The sequence below is a fragment of the Acanthochromis polyacanthus genome, chromosome 21 (genome assembly GCF_021347895.1).
Source record: "Acanthochromis polyacanthus isolate Apoly-LR-REF ecotype Palm Island chromosome 21, KAUST_Apoly_ChrSc, whole genome shotgun sequence".
NCBI classification, from domain to species: Eukaryota; Metazoa; Chordata; class Actinopteri; family Pomacentridae; genus Acanthochromis; species Acanthochromis polyacanthus.
In genome coordinates, this window is record NC_067133.1 from 28,621,426 (window position 1) to 28,635,211 (window position 13,786).

The 13,786-nt window shown below is 39.4% G+C and overlaps 1 protein-coding gene and 1 long non-coding RNA gene across 3 annotated transcripts in view; one reads left to right on the forward strand and one right to left on the reverse strand.

Moving 5' to 3' along the window:
* Positions 1-4,074: 4,074 nt before the first annotated feature.
* Positions 4,075-11,711, reverse strand: LOC127531632 (uncharacterized). Its single transcript, XR_007938766.1, has 3 exons — positions 11,585-11,711; positions 10,468-10,552; positions 4,075-5,717 (listed from the first exon to the last, which is right to left on the reverse strand). It is a non-coding gene; the product is annotated as an uncharacterized LOC127531632 (long non-coding RNA).
* The window catches only part of LOC110972909 (nuclear GTPase SLIP-GC-like), a 40,792-nt gene continuing 35,780 nt past the window's right edge, over positions 8,775-13,786 (forward strand). Inside the window, exons 1-2 of one of the 2 annotated variants that reach the window (XM_051941336.1) lie at positions 8,775-9,078; positions 9,185-9,249. The gene's annotated coding sequence lies outside the window, so the exon portion shown is untranslated. The remainder of the gene's footprint in view (positions 9,079-9,184; positions 9,250-13,786) is intronic. The other variant, XM_051941337.1, reaches the window with a different exon arrangement.

Consider the following 13,786-nt stretch of genomic DNA (forward strand, 5'->3'; position numbering starts at 1 on the left):
TACGATATTATTATAGCCTACTATTATATGTAATGTAATAGCCTACTAATATACATTATGTAACATAATACAAAGTAAATAATGGGACATTCATAATCAGTAACTGCACACAGAATTCATCTTTTGATCTTTCTTGAAAATAGTCACTCCAGTGATTTCAGTTTCTGCTTGAGATCCTCTAGTTTCTTTTCCAGTTTCAGATTTTCATCTGCAAACCCAGACATACATCTACAATGCTATCAGGCGAGACATAATTGCTTGTCAACTTCATAGATCTGCCACCTACATATATTATAAGTACAAATAACTTGTAATTATACAATGGCATCCCAGTTTGCTTCCCACAAGAAAGCATATCATGCTTATTGCAATTTTAGTTTAACATACATATTTCTAATTCCAACTTCAGGATGAAAACTTTGCCAATCATTTCCCTTTTGCTTCTTTTCTTTTTTGTTTAAATCGCTCACCTCTGAAAAGCCTGACAAGTTCAGGCAAGCTAAAAATCAATGATGCCTCGCCTGATATACAGTGCCTTGTGAAAGTATTCGGCCCCCTTGAACTTTTCAACCTTTCGCCACATTTCAGGCTTCAAACATAAAGATATAAAATTTTAATTTTTTGTCAAGAATCAACAACAAGTGGGACACAATCGTGAAGTGGAACAAAATTTATTGGATATTTTAAACTTTTTTAGCAAATAAAAACCTGAAAAGTGGGGCGTGCAATATTATTCGGCCCCCTTGCATTAATACTTTGTAGCGCCACCTTTTGCTGCAATTACAGCTGCAAGTCGCTTGGGGTATGTCTCTATCAGTTTTGCACATCCAGAGACTGAAATTCTTGCCCATTCTTCCTTGCAAAACAGCTCCAGCTCAGTGAGGTTGGATGGAGAGCGTTTGTGAACAGCAGTCTTCAGCTCTGCCCACAGATTCTCCATTGGATTCAGGTCTGGACTTTGACTTGGCCATTCTAACACCTGGATATGTTTATTTGTGAACCATTCCATTGTAGATTTGACTTTATGTTTTGGATCATTGTCCTGTTGGAAGATAAATCTCCGTCCCAGTCTCAGGTCTTTTGCAGACTCCAACAGGTTTTCTTCCAGAATGCTCCTGTATTTGGCTCCATTCATCTTCCCATCAATTTTAACCATCTTCCCTGTCCCTGCTGAAGAAAAGCAGGCCCAAACCATGAGGCTGCCACCACCATGTTTGACAGTGGGGATGGTGTGTTCAGGGTGATGAGCTGTGTTGCTTTTACGCCAAACATATCGTTTTGCATTGTGGCCAAAAAGTTGGATTTTGGTTTCATCTGACCAGAGCACCTTCTTCCACATGTTTGGTGTGTCTCCCAGGTGGCTTGTGGCAAACTTTAAACCAGACTTTTTATGGCTTTCTTCTTGCCACTCTTCCATAAAGGCCAGATTTGTGCAGTGTACCACTGATTGTTGTCCTATGGACAGACTCTCCCACCTCAGCTGTAGATCTCTGCAGTTCATCCAGAGTGATCATGGGCCTCTTGGCTGCATCTCTGATCAGTCTTCTCCTTGTTCGAGGTGAAAGTTTAGAGGGACGGCCGGGTCTTGGTAGATTTGCAGTGGTCTGATACTCCTTCCATTTCAATATGATTGCTTGCACAGTGCTCCTTGAGATGTTTAAAGCTTGGGAAATCTTTTTGTATCCAAATCCGGCTTTAAACTTCTCCACAACAGTATCTGGGACCTGCCTGGTGTGTTCCTTGGTCTTCATGATGCTCTCTGCACTTTAAACAGAACCCTGAGACTATCACAGAGCAGGTGCATTTATACGGAGACTTGATTACACACAGGTGGATTCTATTTATCATCATCAGTCATTTAGGACAACATTGGATCATTCAGAGATCCTCACTGAACTTCTGGAGTGAGTTTGCTGCACTGAAAGTAAAGGGGCCGAATAATATTGCACACCCCACTTTTCAGTTTTTTATTTGTTATAAAGGTATAAAATATCCAATAAATTTCGTTCCACTTCACGATTGTGTCCCAATTGTTGTTGATTCTTGACAAAAAATTAAAATTATATATCTTTATGTTTGAAGCCTGAAATGTGGCGAAAGGTTGAAAAGTTCAAGGGGGCCGAATACTTTCACAAGGCACTGTATGTACCACCACCACCACCACCACCACAGACAGTACAGTGGGATGACAAGCAGCACACGACACACTGTAGAATATTGAGCACAACCAACATCCATGTAACACTGAATTCAAGGACTTTCAATGACTTTTTTAGCTGATAATCCTAATTCCAGGACCACCTGATTTGTGGCAGTATTTCAGGACTTTTCCATGACTTTTCAGGATCACTTTTTTTCCAGGACTTTCCAGAATTTTCAAGGACCGTGGGAACCCTGCCTTTCATCCCCTGCCAGATTGTAAACTCTGCTCTAGCATCCCGTCGATCCTGCTGCCCGGATTCCCTCCAGCTCTGCCTGCCTGTCCTCACCCTCTCCGGATCCTCCCCTCCTACCTCCAGCCTGAAGACACCCAGCCGGGCCATCCTGATTCCCTGGCGCACTCTGCCCCTTGCACCCCTGGAACTACAGCCTCCTGCCCGCTCTCTGCCGCCAGCTCTCCCCCTCCCGGAAGCCTATCCAGCCGCTGGTCCCTGGCACCGCCGCTCCTTCCCCATTTATGTTCCTCTCCCACCCCAAGTCATCCCCTCATCCCCTCACCCCCTCCCTGACCTCCCTCACTCCTAGTTTTTGTTCTTTCCAGTACATTAAACCCGTTTGGTTCCAGTTCCTGCCTCCACTGTATGCTCTCTGCCCGGGTTCTCTCTCCCACTCCGTAACATATTCAGAATTGAACTGTAGGTTCTGCAGAGTTTTGGATTTAAATCAGCTGTAAGAAGCGTCTCCCTTTAAAGTTTAAACAAATCCTTTCCTGATGACTCTCTATGAGACTCAGATTCTCAGCTGAAGGAAAATGTTTTCTCTGTAAACATCGTAATGTGTTTGTTACTAAAACCACTGAATAAAGCCGTGCAGTTACACTATCACACACCGGCTGCATCCTGGTCAAAGTTATTTCCTTTATTATGTAACAATGTCAGACCTAAATGCACTTTAACACGATACATAAATACATAAACTTTAAAGTTTAACAGCTTTAATGTGCAGCTGCATTAGTCAGTAAAATAAATAGATCAAGAAATTAACTGTTTTCTAACAGCATTCCTGTCCTGCAGCATTTCCAGTAGCAGCACTTTAGACTGTAAAAAATGTTTCCGATTATTCATTGTTCTCCATTAAAGCAACATGGTTGCTTCATTTTGTGCCGAAGAAGAGACATGAGGCAGGTTAAGCACACAGAATTTGAAGAAGAAATCCTGAAAACCACCTTTATGACACCTGATATCTCTGACTAGAGTTTAGTTTATGTCGAGTACAGCAATCTGGAATAAAGGACTCTCACATCACTCAGATTTCATTCAACAACACTAGATCTGCAGAATACTGACATCGTTGAGATTAGAATAAAGCATCATAAGAGTAAGAACACAACACTAAAATAAGTCCTTACCTGCTGTCAGTGTCCCACTCCAGCAAAGATGCTGAAATGTATGATGCCTTTTGTTATGCTGTTGGCCTGCTTTCACTTTCGTTTTCAGTGCCAATCATGTGACTTACCAGAATCCCTTTTTTATCCTGTGGGATGTGTCTCCACATCTGGAAACTGCAGGTCTACCCTGTTGGGGCTTTTCTTTTTATGATAATGTAGGGATTTATTATCTCTCATAAAGGCACTGCTGGCTGAACACTGAAATTAATATCACAAATGAGTAATATGACATTAATATTATTAATATTGATATTATAGATTGTCTAATGCATGAGGTTCTGAAAGTTTAAATAATGTTGGTCAGACAGGACCAGCTGGAAAGCTACAGTTCCTTATATGTACACATTCTAAAGATGTTAAGGTTAGTGTGAATTTGGGAGCCCAAAGTGAGAGCTACACAGACTGACAGACAGGTCAGTATAATCAGAACTCTTTATTAATAAAAACAACAACAATTATGAGCCACTATGGCCAGAAACTCATTAACTGAGGGAAGAGGGGGAGGAAGGCAGGCTCCACAGGGTCAGCAGTTAGGGACAGAGCTGGTGGGTGCAGTCCGGGGAGGGGCATGTCCTCTATCTGGAGGCCATGTGCTTCATCAATCCGGAGGGTTAGGAGGGGGTCCAGGACCTCTGTCTGGAGGTTTCGCTCTAGACCTGGCAGGCAGCTCCACAGACCAGTCTGGATAAACTGCTCGCAGTACTCCCAATGGAAGCAGATGCTCAGCCACTGGTGAGGATAGTCTCCGCTGCTCTCCCTCTGCGCTGATGTTCAGTATAATGGATGGTGCTGTCCTAACTTGTTGAAATCTACAGTAATCTCTTTGGTCTTCTTGATATTAAGGCTGAGATCATGCTCTACACACCATGAGACCAGATGCTGAACTTCCCTCCTGTATGCAGAGTCATTGTTGTTAGTAATAAGTCCGAGCACAGTAGTGTCATCTGCAAATTTGGCAATATAGTTGGCTGGATAGGAGAGAGAACAGTCGTGTGTGGAGCAGTGGACTGAGCACACATCCTGTGGGGCACTTGCGCTGTTGAACAGTGAGGGGTTGATGTTTAAGTCTTGCAGTTCTGTGAGGAGTTTGCCTGGCAGGATGGTGTTAAAGGCAAAGCTAAAGTTGAGGAAGATCTTTGTACGTATGCGTTTTGTTGCTCCACATGCTCGAGTGCAGTGTGGAGCACATTGGCAACAGCATCTTCCGTAGAACCGTTCTCCCTGTAGGCAAACTGATGGTGGTCGAAGGAGGCTGGGATGACAGTTCTGATGTGCTTCAGCGCCAGTCTCTCCAAGCATTTGGCTGGTAGGCGCGTGACAGCCACGAGCCTGTAGTCCTTCAACCATGTGGCTGCTGCCTGTTTTGGTACGAGGATTATTGTGGATGTTTTAAGGCAGGGAGGGACACATGACACAGTGAGGGAGTGATTGTAAATGTCAGTGAATACCTCAGTCAACCGGTCAGTACAGTCCTTTAGGACCTGGCCTGTAACATCATCCGGTCCGGAGTTCTTTCTGGGTTTGACATTCTGTCGGCAGAACCTGACCTTGTGTGCACTCAGGATAGGTGCAACCTCATTGGAGGGGAGTGGATGCAGCACTGGGCTACTATTATCTCTGTCAAACTGAGCATAAAACAGGTTCAACTCCTCAGTAAGGGAAGGAGAGCTGTTAGCAGAGAGAGATGGTTTTCATTTGTAGTCAGTGATTGCTCTTTTTCCCTCCCACACCTGCCTTGTGTCTGTGGGGTTGTTGAAGTGCTTTAAACCGGCTGCTTGTGACTGGCTTTTGCAGAACTTATGTCCTTCTACAGTGCCATCCTCCCCACATTGTATGCTGTAGCATCCCCAGACCTGTAGGCAGCATCACGCAACCTTAACAGTGATCCCACCTCCTGTGTCATCCATGGCTTCTGGTTGGGAAACACTCAAACTGTTTTCTTGCTGGTGACATTGTCCACACAGCAGTTAATGTACTCCAAAACAGTGGTTGTGTATTCCTGCAGTCCCAGTCTAGGGTCACTCAGTGTTCTCTGCTCATTGAACACATAAAAACAGTCCTGGAGTCTATGAACAGCATCCCCATTCCAAATTCTGACAGTCTTAATGCTCTGCTGGTACAAGGGATATAGAAACAAAGAATGATGGTCAGACAGGTCCAGGTGGGAGTCAGCCTGTGCTTTGTAGGCCTTGACAACATTTGTGTACACTTGGTCAAGTGTGTTGGTGCCTATTGTTGCACAGGTCACACTGTGATGGACCCTGTAGTACAGATTTCCCTGCAGCAATAAACACACTGTCTGGGTGGACAGACATCCTGTTATTAATGATGTCATGCAATTATTTCTGCATGTTTCCACACAAACAATCTTTGAGCAGAAGGTTGTTTCATGTAACCATTCTGTATTTAACTAAGTAAAACAACAGGCATAATAAACTGTATGAACAAGTTTTAACTCAAATTTAAAGCATGTCATGATTTTTCTACACATTTTAGTGAATACTAGGTACATGAAATGCTTGACAATGAAGCAAACAAATCATGAAGACAAAGCTTAATAAGTAATATAGTCTTTAAAACCATAATCATGCAGAAGAATAACAAAAACAACAATTGTATGGATTTCATTTCATTAATAGTCTGAGATCTGATGCTTGAGTTGGTCGCAGGTGGTTAAAAGTCTGAATTATTTAAGACCTTCAAAAATTGACGTCTTCAAATTATGTTTTAAGCCACAGACTTACAGAGAAACTTCAACTGTCAAGAGGAAATTAAACACTCAGGAAGTGAAACTGGTTTGACAATATACAAAATGTTAATGGTTTAGAGGACAGGAAAACATCTGATTTTTAGACGTTTAGTAGCACCAGGCTAAAACAAATCATTTAAAAACATGTAAGAAGTGTTTGGAACGTTAGTTTTAGTATTATTTTATTTGACCATTATAATTCCCTAAATATAAATATTGCTTTCCAGAAACTCCTGGGCAAGTATATGGAACAAACAACACAAAAATTAGGACACCATTATACTGGAAACTGCTCTTTTCCAAATCTGTTGCTGCTGACCTGGTGTTACATCAGTGGTCGTGGCTGAAGATGAACTAAAAAGTGCTGCCAGGTTGAGATGCAGCGACCTGACAAAGAGTTTCAGTGACAAGATGTTAAGATATTATGTAGGACATGTGTGTAAAACAACTGAGATGTCACTGGTTCTAAAGAAAGATGTTTAGGTGTGAGAGAATTATCCAACTGAAACTGTGATGGATGTTTACTGAGCAGAAAATGTCCTTCTATGTCTGAACATTTAACATGTTCTTCTGTCTTTCTAACTGAGGGCCTCATTTGCAGCTACGCTCCACTTTACTTTTCCTATTTAAGCCATCTGATTATTTTTATTTAAACCAGAAGCAACAAGCAGTAAGCAGTGAAGCACAGAGGAATGTAACAGAGGTCATTTCTTGGCATAAAAGTTTGCAGCTAATGATGAATAAGAGAAAATATGGAATCAACATGAAGTTAAAGTTGTCTTTGTCTGCCCTCTAGAGTTTAAAACAAGAACAGTTCATTAGCCTGTGACACATAGAAGTATATTCCTGTTTAATCCTGCAGGAGTAATGTTTCATCAGCCTTTAATCACAGTCTCACTTCTGATATTGAAGGAGTTTCCAAAAGTAAACCTAAAAATACATGAATAGAGGTGATGGAGGGATGGAGAGCAGCAACAGCTGGAGGAAAAGAAAACGGATGTTGACTTTCTTCTATTGCTGTTCTGTGTAAGATCCTTTTTTCCATCTTTAAAATGTTTAAAATCTGTTATAAAATGAAGAACAAACATATTTCAAAGATGAAAGCATTTTTGTGTGGAAAAAATCTAATACAAGCAAAAATACAAATGATTATTCTGAACCAAAATGACAAAAATGTCATAAAAACACATTGATTTTTCTACAGGTCATTTCGAACTCACTTCTGGGTGAGTATAGGGTCCAATCATTGGAGCATCTGAGGGTTAAATAGTGTTTTATTCTGCTTTGTGTATGCTTTCATTTAATCATTAAATTGTGTAAGTGTGATGGTTGTAGGCACAAGTGCTTTGATTACAGTTCTATTTGACATGCAGTGGTGTTTTTAGAGTGCTGGGATTTATTTTTCACCCCGGTTCATCAGGTTCATGTGTCATCTGTCTTAATGATATATATGATTAGAATATGATTGTGATCTTATGATTTTTTTTTTTTTTACTGTGGATCTTTACATTCCCTGTCCTCCAGTTTGTTTAATGTTTAACATTTTTAACACCTAGTTTAGTTTGTTTCTGCTTTAGTTTTTGTAGATTACCCTCTGAGTTTAGTTCAGTGTTTTTTAGGTTTTTGTAGATTGGCTTAGTTTTTGTAGGTTTGGTTTAGTTTTCCCCAAAGCTTTTTTTCCTGTTTAGTTTACTTTCGCTCTATATGTTGCCTTTTATTTTTAATGGACTTTGGTTTTGAACAAGTAAATCCTTTTAAAAACTCCACCTGTCTGCCTGTTCTCTGAGCCTCCCTGACAATCTAGTTCTTGTTCTTCTTATTATTATTATTAACCTTCATTTAACCAGGAGAAATCCTATTGAGACTAATAACCTCTTTTTCAAGGGAGGTAGCAGCAAATACAAAATTCAGTTACAAAATTACACAGCTAAAACAGAATAAAAACAGATTAAAAATGAATTTACAAGCAAGTTATGAAAAACAAGTGCATGTTGTGGCCTCAAGAACTCACAATTTGGATTTAAAAGTGCTCAATGAGATGACCTCGGTTAATTTCTAGTTTTTCTACAACATATTCCATGTAAAAGGTGCAGAGTAAACAAAAGTTTTTTAGGAACAGAAAGCAGCAAATGATCTTGTGAACGGAGAGTAAAGATCAGAACTTCTCTGTGCAGGTAGAGAACAAATGTAGGTGGCAGTAGTCCAACTACTGAATTCCATGAAAGTAAAGCAAAAGGGAAAAAAACTTGAGGATAAAAATGCTCTCAGCCAATACAATAAATATAATAAAACGTCACAGATTTTTGAGACAGAATTCCTAAATAGATAAATAAATAAAATATATTATTTTTGCTCTTTTATTTTGAGAGTGCTTTACAGGATGCGTCAGCATACGTTTGTGGCGGTAACTTGACAGATGTGTGTTGCCATAAATCTGAAGCGACAAGTATAAAATCGGTCAGTAGAAATATCTATAAAATCTCTCTAAATGGCGTAACTACTACGAATAAAATATAACAGCGACTGTTCAGAGTTATCAGAGTTATTTCAGAACGTCTGTCTGCTGCCTCCTGATGTCTCCTCCTCTCTGGGAGGAACGAGACGGGAAGAGGACGAACAAACGGAGAAATAACGGAGGCGGGAAGAAGTCACAAGTTAACAACGTGTGGAAACGAAACCTAACTCTAAGACCAGATGGATGTCCAGTCTCTGATGCTCTGAGGTGAGAAAAAAAAGATTTATTTCAAAGCGAAATTTCCCTCAAAGTGTAACAGAGAGTGCAGCTGAGTTGTAGGAAGAGCTTTGTTGGGTTTCTGTTTTCCTGACAGGACTTGTGGATGCTGGAGGAGGCTGGTAGTCCAGAACGACAAAGCTGTCCTCTGGGTCTCTGATGGTAAATATCAGCTGTTAAGTTTAGACAGTCTCTTTTTCAGTTTTAGTTCATTTGAGTGGAGTGAAGCTTTCAGTGGTTGTTCGTTAAATCCCTATTTCTGCTATGGTTTGACTTCCATCAGGGTTTTTATTTAGTATTTTTCAGTCACTCTGGTACATTTCTCAGGTCAGAATTGAAATTCTCAAAACTGCTTGTTCAATCTTCACATCATTGTGTCACTTGTGCACATTAAAAAAGCAGTTTCTCTTTTTTTTTTTTTTTTAACAAACTGCAAATGCTTTGGTTCATCCATGCAAATGATTCTGTACATTTCTCTGCTGTTTCCTACATTATCAGTTGCTTATGTCATGTTGATCAATGGATCTCTGTTGAATAGTCTCAAACCCCACAACATTTAGGCATTAGCTCATTGCATAAGTCTTTACATGTAAAATGGTTGAACAAGTTGTCATAGTATGTCAAGGACATTTCTATACATTTCCATTATTATTTCCAAAATTACTTTGACCAATGTTTTAAGAGTGTGTGGATAAAACGGAGCAGCACTAGGACCATTCCTCAGTCTGTCTATGTCCTGCGGCTGTGGCTCAGGTGGTAGAGCGGGTTATCTAATGATTGAAGGGTTGGTGGTTCGATTCCCGCTCTTATCTAGTCATGTGCTGCATGCCGAAGTTTCCTTGGGCAAGATTCTGAACCCCGAATTGCCTACTAGTGACTGTTTCACTGGTGTATGAATGTATACTGACTGATGTTGCAGGTTAATTAGCAATCTACACATTAGAATGTGACTGGGAGCAATTGTTGTAAAAGCGCTTTGAGTACTCTGATGAGTAGAAAAGTGCTATATAAGAGCAAGTCCATTTAGTTACATTCTTGGTGTTGAGAAACTGCTTTGCCTCCTCCTCCCTCTTGTGTTTAGATGTTTTACCATCAGTGAGTCAGATGAACAATCAAAGCCAGCTGCATCACAGCTGTAGTGGAAAGTATGACTTTAATTTCTTCTGTGGCTTTGTCAGTCTGTTCCTGTCTGATGTGTAAAATGAGCTGTTTAGCTGTTGTTCATTCCTCAACCAACACTGAGGAAAGAGGAGGCAGAGAGGGAGAAGTCTGACTGAGACACAGCTGATGATCAGTCTGCATTCAGGAAGATACTGAACCGATGAGACAATCATAAAGACTAGTGCTGTAGGAGATATTTGGACAGGGAAAAAAACTCACAAAATGAGCCAGAGTCAAAGGAAACGTTGCAGCATTGGTTGCACTTTTCTGGAGACGACACCCAAGCTGGAGCACAATGCAACATCTGTCAGAAAAACAAACAGCTCACACTGCCATATATCATAGATATAAACAATAACAAAAACAATGTAAACCACACAAGAACATTTTAACAATGCAGAAAAAATATAAAAATAATAAATAAGAATAAAATATACAGGGTGACCCAAAAGTTTGGAAACAAAGTTTAACTGCAGTGTCTGTTTCAGTTGGGGGTGCATGAATTCACTCTTATTTTACCCATTTTTGTTATAGCATAATAAAATAACTTAAAAGCATAGTATTTGCCGAGTGCAATAACTCAGAAGAAAATGAATAGAAGCATAAGGTCCAGGTATGCTGGAGCAGAACTTCAAAATGCAGATCATCAGTGTCAGATTTCAAAACTCTTGATGGTAAAGTATCTGACTTTTTTTTTTTTTTAAACATCCAAAAGTACTATGAGGCAACATTTACTGGCCAGTTTGAGGAACCTTCATAAGCATGAATGAAGGTACATTCCAGAAGATACCAGTGTAACCAGGGTGTGGAAACGTTCACGTCTTTGTAGAAGAAACAAACATGAACATGTTGAAAAATGTTTGTTTTACACTAATCTGTTACTTTTCTGAATATATCTGTGGTACTGATTTATTGAAATAACATAACATATATTATTTGGATTATAGACTTTTCATTTGTTTCCAAACTTTTGGGTCACCTTGTAAATAAAATTCAAGAGAGTATTGAAAGTTTGAATTATTATGATCGTATAACTGCTACCAATGATTGTTTCCTTGAATAAAACAAACAAACAAAAAAAACAGTTATCCCTGGTTAACTTCCAGGGTTCTCGCCAGCGCATTTCAGCGTAATGGGCCGTTACGCTGTCATAACGGCCCGTTACACTGTCTAACGGGCCGTTACACAGTAGAGAGGAATATAAACCACCTTTCGTCAAAATTGACAGCTTCCAATCAGAAGCTGCCACGTCACAACTTTGACAGGTGGCCCCGCCCCCTTTTTTACCGGAAGTCCCGCCTTACCACGTGCTCTTTTACAGGAAGTCCCGCCTTACCACGTGTTATTTTAGAATGTGTTTTTCCTGGAAGACCCTTCCCCTCGGACGCCAAAGTCAGGTCTAAAGTGTCTCCCTAACCCTCAGCGGCTTATCTATTCGGTGCAGATGCGCCCCTCCCCCTCCCCCTCCCCCTCCCCTCCCTCCCTCCCGGGTCCGAACTGTCAAAAAGTATTTTATCTGATCTGGAGCAGACGCGTCCCTGTAAAACAAAAATTTCAGCATTCTTGTCCATCCACCCTATGACAAAAGTTTTTAGCATTCTTTTTGACAGAGAAACCCGTGAAATCAAATGTTCTCTATTAGCTTTCTCCTATCTCGCCTTTCTGCGCGCTACCCCTGCGACCTGTCACTGAGAGCTGTCGTGACCGTGTGAGCGCTCGATACCTCCCCCAGCTACACTGAGAGGAAGCCCCTCCTTAATCGAGAGGGTTTATCAGCGTAGCGGGGGAGAAGCAGGTTTGTTAAACAAGCAAGCAAGAATCTTTTTACACTCTCTAAGTTAGTTAATTTAAACACAAGACACTCAACAAGAACTAACAAAAAAACCTTGGCTATTTAACTGTTTGAAATATACCAATCAGAAAATAAAACTTTAGCAATTTAACTGTTTGAAATATACCAATCAGAAAATAAAACTTTAGCAATTTAACTGTTTGAAATATACCAATCAGAAAATAAAACTTTAGCAATTTAACTGTTTGAAATACTCGAACCGAAAATAAAACATTAAAAATTTAACTGTTTGAAATATATCATTTGGATAAATAAAACATTAACAATTTAACTGCTTGGAATATATCATAAATAAAAAAACATTCACCATTTGACTGTTTAACCCTTAGGGCCCTGGGGGGGGGTTTAGGTCCGTTTTTGACAAATTCTGATTTTACCTTTATATTTCACCTTAAAAGCTGTTGATCTTGCTTTGCTTGGTATCTTTTTTTCAGCACAACCTCACTTGTGTGATTCTATAATTTTTTATACATTTTGATATAATGAATGGACACACTTGACCTAAAATAGCAGAAAAAATACAAAGTCTGAATAGAAAAAAGTTAGATTGTTTTTTTGCTGTGGACACCATAAACATCTGTAATGAATCTTTTTCAGAACTTATAATGTAAATATAAATTGTTTGTCATAAAATAATGTACAAATTTAGCAGTTAACACAGTTATATACCACTATTTGCACTAAAATGCAGGAATTTTTTAGGCGTTTTTGCACAAGTATTTCCAAAATCATGAGGAGTCACAATAAAATTTTACATAAATGAATTTGTACCATTCCAAAAAGCTTTTTCTGTCCACCACAATCTATACAATGACAAAAACAATAGAAACAGGCTTTAGGGCCACAGGAAGAATCCAGAGTCCTGTGTAAAACAAAAAATTTCAGCATTCTTGTTCATCCACCCTATGACAAAAGTTTTTAGCATTCTTTATGACAGAGAAACCCGTGAAATCAAATGTTCTCTATTAGCTTTTCTCTAACAAAGAAAGAACTAACAAAAAAAAACTCAGCAATTTAACTGTTTGAAATATACCAATCAGAAAATAAAACTTTAGCAATTTAACTGTTTGAAATACTCGATCAGAAAATAAAACATTAAAAATTTAACTGTTTGAAATATATCATTTGGATAAATAAAACATTAACAATTTAACTGCTTGGAATATATCATAAATAAAAAAACATTCACAATTTGACTGTTTAAAATAGATCAATCAGAAAATAAGAACCGACAGTCTTTTATCCGGAAAGTTTCAATGATGTAGAAATCAACATATAGTTTAAACAACAGTAGTAGTTCTTGCCATAATGCTGATTGTTTGTCAGAGACTCCTGCTGAGAGAGGCTGCAGTCAGGCTGACTGCTGGAACTAAACACAACTAGCTGCTCATTCGTAAACTGAAATGAGGAGACCAGAATAAAGGAGGCTGGAGGTGCAGCCTACATCCACAAAGCCATAATTCAAGCTGTGCATTCATTTAGGACATAATAATTTAGATCACTATTAGGCACCGGACTGTTTTACTGTGGCTGAAACTCTGAGGTGCTTTACAGGCCCTGAAGTAGGCCTCTTGTTTGATTTTTTTTTTTTTAGTTGTTGTCTTTTCAGCAACTTCTAGTACTCTGCTTCTCTTAAAACCAATTTAACCAACTTCACTGACTACAAACTCACGTTTCATTCCCCGG